This window comes from Topomyia yanbarensis, chromosome 2 (genome assembly GCF_030247195.1).
Source record: "Topomyia yanbarensis strain Yona2022 chromosome 2, ASM3024719v1, whole genome shotgun sequence".
Taxonomy (NCBI): domain Eukaryota; kingdom Metazoa; phylum Arthropoda; class Insecta; order Diptera; family Culicidae; genus Topomyia; species Topomyia yanbarensis.
Genome location: NC_080671.1, coordinates 128,740,000 through 128,745,999, shown reverse-complemented (window position 1 = coordinate 128,745,999; position 6,000 = coordinate 128,740,000).

Below are 6,000 nucleotides of genomic sequence, written 5' to 3'. Positions count from 1 at the left end.
GGGAAATTGTCATCGTCTAAACACTTCTGCAGTCGCATCCTGAACATGTCTGGATATGCCAGGATCGCACTTTCAGCGCCACGTTTGGTATTACATCCGGACCGAGGGCTTACTTTTATTTTAGTTGTATCGACGCTCCTTTGAGCTCGTCGTTAGTCGCTTGCCACTCGGCTGTGTTAGCTTCTTCTTCTTCACCGTACGGTGTCGGTAACCAGGTAGTTGGATCGCGCTTCGGGAAAAGACTCTCAACGATTATCTTTAGCTTTTTTGTGAGGGGAAACTATGCCACTGCGACCACTATTCAGGTTATCTTTTGTGGCAGCCCCTGTTTGCTCTTTAGCTTACCCGGGTATATTTGTTATCTGTAGCCTTCATCTTCGTCATGACGATTCAGTACGCGTCCCCCAGGGATTAGCGTCTACTTCTCAGCACAGCTACTCATGGCAAACTGGTATACTAAGATTGATCTCCCATTTTAAAGCATCCCTAGCTTCTCTAAACTTCGCTTGCGCCCATCTCTCACTCTCTGATCTTGCACTCTGAGCCCACCTTCTGGATCTAAGACAAGCAGCGTGTAGCGTAGTGAGCTAATCTTTTAACCAGTAAGCTGCACACCGTCTACTGCATGGCTCCAGTTTTCGTGTCATTGTAACGTCAAAAGCCGTCACAATCCTTCTTGTTAGATCAGCCGCATCAACGTACTTGATTTCGCTGTTCGCCGAAGTGACTCGACAAAGAGGTTTTTGTTAAAGGCTTTCGTCTACCACTTAGGTTGCCGGTCGTCCTTCTTCGTGCAGCAGCATGGTTCTATTGGCCGATGCGGTAGCGAATCGCCTGGTGGTCGCTATGGAGATACTTCACGCACACTCCCCAGTTCATGTTTTCTGTCAGTCAAGGACTACAGAACGTGGCGGAATGTCGATGTTCGTTTCGTGAACCAATAAGCTCCCAGTTTTGTCACGATACCAGGAGCCACTTCGCCGCGATCTACTCGTTATAGTCCTCGGCGGTAGACCTAGCCTCCATAACGAGCCGAACGGTAGGTGTCGAGGTCTGTCGCCAATTTTCACTACAAGGTAATATTCTCACAAGACAACTTTCCATGTGAAACTTTGAGAATTTAAATTAAAGAAAAATCCATTAGGCGTATTTTTGTTTAAAATGTTCAATTTTTTCAAATTTCTTCAAAATATTTCGGGGGGGTTTGTACTCAACCCCCCACTACTACACCACTGGGGATGTATAAGATGATACAGGTATTTTTCACTGAATTTATTGTTTGTTTTGCCAATATTTCATATATTCTCACATACAAACTTGAAAACTCTTGTGAGCAACCTAGAGTTTTCGGAAAAAGCTCATATTTGACAAATGGTATGTGAGGCCATTTTCCGTTTGATTTAACAGTGTTCCGAAAAAATGTCGAAATTGTTGCCGGTCTAATGTATAATTTAGACTCACTTATTTTATCAGAGATGGCTGAACCTTTTTTTTTTCTCAAAATTAGTTTCAGACAAACATTATAGCGCTCACACAGGACATTGATGTTTTTGTCGATTGGAGTCCCTGGTTCAGAGTCGTGGGGTGCACAATGCAGTCAAACGATAACTTCCCTTATAAACTAGTACCGCCATGGTTTCAAGATGATGCAAAACCTATTAAAATTACATGCATTTGTAGTTCTAGACCGCTAACTTTCCCCGTATGCGTTACCAGTAAAGTATTAAAAATATCTTTTGTTTGTGGTTATATGTAAGATCTATACAAATACTGAATACTCTTTAACGTTATATGTTATATTTAAAAAATATAATTATTCTTGAAAACCGAAAAAAGATTAAATCTTTCCAATTCTACTTATAAAACGTTATGAATACTTCAAACATATTAGGAAAAATCTTGCTGTCGTCTTTAAACAGAATAGATTCTAAAATTACGTCAGCAAATAATTGTTAGATATATTCCTAAAGGGCGTCGTGTTACCTGTTAGGAGATAAAGATCAGAAGGCCGATCAGTCTGACGGCAAAGTAAATCACTGCAACAAAATTTAAATTATCTCGAAAATTACTACATTTTTACATTTTGGAAGATTATTCTTATAGGCATTTTGGCTATGAAATTATGTTTTATTACACGGGGCATCCGACAACAAAAATAATAAAATATAATATTAGGTTTTAATTATTTGACAAATGTCATACTTTGCAGTGCACATTCTCTCATAACGAAAGCGTGATTCCCGGTAACACATTTTCGAATAGTTTTACTACAGAGAATAGACAAACACCTCGAGCGACGAAGGGTTGTAAAAATAATCGGATTATTCAAAATACCGATTGCTGGAATTTTACCGGCTGATCGTAGCGCCGGCTAGTGGTAAATTGCTACTTGCTGCTGTCATTTGGAAGGGATAGTTATTTCTCTTACACACGTTAGAAACATGATTTGCACGTCAGTTATTAGTGGTTACAAGTCATAATAGGAAATGATATGGCGAACTGAGGACAGCCGCAAAAAATATGAGTGCGACAAGCAGATACACGTAGTCAGTGGAAAACTTTATCAAGAACGTAGCACGGAAGATTTGCAAGACGATCAACAAGATAATAAGCCATGGGATCAGTTACCATGACCGTGATGGAAGACTTTTGAACAATAGTATAGAAAATTCCGAGTCAAACTCTTGTATGGCCTGCAGCCTATCTGTGAGAATCAGGCCCGTTTCACGCAAAACCTTTCCCAAAATTATTGAAAGAGCTTGTATAACTTTGAACCTTATTATACACAATTCTTCAAATACAGCGAGAAGTCGAATAGAACCTATCAATAGAACAAATATATTGGAACAATATATTCAGTAGCATTAGCCCTGCAATTGTGTTATGCACTAGAAATCAACATAATAGAATATGGTGAAATTTATTCGACATGCAAACAAGCATGGTTGTAAACATGCATAGTTTGAATCGAAAATTGAATTGAAAATCAAATTCGAATCAACGCACATATTTAGAGCATCAAAAGGCATATAGTTTTATCTCTTTATTCATATGCTTTTACATGCCATGTATTTTTCAAACACATCCGAATATAAAAGCAGAAAACACACCAAAAAAATCTGAATTTTATCGTTGACGTAATTGCAAACATGACACAAATCAACAAACCGTAATTTACGAAATGACGGAACATTACCGTGTTCCATTTAATTTTACATGAAGCATATACTTTACATGCGCAATGACATAAAATTACACTTCCTACCATTCAGAACAAACAGTGTATGTGGAGTAAAATTACATGATTTACGACATTAAACGTCAAGTAAAATTAAAATCAAACGTAAAACTAAGTTATTTTTTATGCTCCTATATGTCAGGGTCAGGAGACGTAAATTTACATTATTTTTTCTAGGTGTGTAGTTTTCAATTGACGTGAAAAATGAATGCACAATCCGTTGAATAAAACACGTGTATTTGCGGAATGATTTGGTTTTACATCTATTTTCATGCTACCAATACGTGCATGATAATCAATGTGAAATTACAAAATATTTTTTCTGTGCGCTGTGAAGTCTATCGAAAATGATTTTGCTTTACTTTATCGGTTGGCTTTACACCTGACTGCTTGTGAACGGATTGTTTACGGCTTCAGGAACCGCAGGTCCAATTTATTACAACTAATAGAACTTTTCAGAAGAGTTAAATCTAAATCATATTACCTGCTCTCCAACAATAAGCAAAAAAATCGAAATGAGCACAAATATTGGTTCAGCTGGTTTTCCTTATATACGAGCTTCTAAACAGCAGAAATATCAGAAACGCGCACAATATGTATACGCATTGTTATCAACCTAACCGGCATTGAAAGTGAAACAAACGATTTAGTAAATAAAGTGTACACTGTACTTTACTTTAACACTATTCTGAAATATAGTAACATGCAATTCCAAAATAATTATCATTTTCTGTACTTAGCAAGTTGCATCGGTTTGTTTGGATTGTTTGCATGCATTTTTTTCTTTCAATATTATGCCATCGAACCACCCGTGCATCTCGCACACCAATTCACTGCGAAACAAAGCGATGCGGTAGGTGAAAAGAATCATTGAAAACCGGAAAAAATATCCAAAACTATGAGACGGAAAATAAAAATTTCTACTATTTTCGCAATAATTGTTGTATATATTATTATATATTGGAATTACCCATGAAATTCCGCATCGAACAGTGTATTTCAATTTTCGATGTATGCTGTCAGAGCTAAGTTATAGCCATTTTCTTGCTACAAAAGACATTCCCGGCTTCAGAAAGGAAAATTTCAAAATTCCAAGCATACTTAGTTGTAGAAAATTTAATTACGAAGAGATAAGTATTCTTGGATTTTCGAAAAACGCTTTCATTTTTGAGTTAATCTCCGAGAACGAAAAAATCATTTTACCTGACTTTCACGTTAATACAGAATAGATAGAAGCATCAATTGTCTTCTATGAAGTGTTTCTATCATTTATAAGTTTGAAGATATTCAATTTCAAACTTTAAAAATCGTTTTTCTCGAAATATGTTAAATGGCGCTTGTCATAAGATAGCACAGCAGCGACGATATACCTATTGTACTACTATACCTTTTCGACCCCATCCAACTCTACTTTGTTCTAAATTAGTTTTTGAGTAAATATTGCAAGATATAAAAAATATCGTATTTGCCATTTTTTGCTTCTCTATACTTCAAAGCATAATATTTCATATGACAGAACGGTATTTAATGTTAAGTGTCCTAATCAAAGATAATGTTATTTGAAAAAGTTATATTTTTTATGTAAGAGTACTCATTACTTTGAAACGAAAAAGGTTTGGAAATTGGTGTATAAAAACAAATTACGCGGCCTAAAATAATGTTCAAATTGTCCAAGGGATACTTTAATGTTAAATAAAAACTACAAAAGTTGTTGAAATAAATCCGTTTTTTTAAGGAACACCCTAAAGCTAATATTTGGATTTCTCGTGCAATGGAAAGTATAATAGATAGAGCTTGCGTGTATCTATCTTTTTTGTCTAAAATGTGTTGTTCTACAACTTCATCGAAGACAGTCAAGTAGTTTAACGAACCGTTAAATAGTTCTATTTTTAATTTTGCCAACCAATTAGAACCAACCTAGCATCTGTTTAAACAAAAAGAATGGACTTGCAAAGTACAACAACTTTCCTAAACGTTTTGTAAGGCTAAGTTGTTTAGTTTTGGCAAAAAGTTGCTGCTAAATTTATAGCCTGGACCACTGTGTATTGTGCATACAGCGACAGAATTCCAATAATTGCTAATAAACATCGAATTTTAACAATGCGACTAAGGATGTTCATAGGGAATTTTCGATACCAAACAAGTGATGCGGAAGCATTTCTAAAATTTATCACAATTACAGCAACTGTCATATCTATTACAACTAGTGACAGGTTCGACATTCTTCCTCCACACGCCTCTTCTGGCAATGCATCAACATCTCGAAACATGTCCGTGGGATGTATTCCACCTCAACGAAACTGATTACAATAAGCACACCACCGGGAAAGCATCAACAGGATCTCTGGTCCCAGATAGTTACTGTTGGTCCCATAGCGGTAGTACTTCGGCCACGGGATGCATCAGTGTGCTCGTTTAGTGTGGGAATAGTGCGTCCCTGAAGCGTAAGATGACATGATAGACTGCAACGGTGGACCTCATACAAATAATTTTGCTTTACTTGCACTATACTCATCCCTTTACCTTCTACTAAGCAGCGCCGCCATCATCATCCTCATCATACTGGGCGAATGCTTTTGTGTGGTTTATTATGAAGCTTTTCCTACCTGTCACCATATACTATAATGCAGAGGGCAATGGTAAGCGGAAATCTTGCTGAAATTTATGCTATTTAAGCATTTTGAATGCTGGCGCAGTGACACCGATGAATGTTCTCCGAGGGCCACCATGTCACTTCATATCTCGCGCGGGTGTCTCTCGCA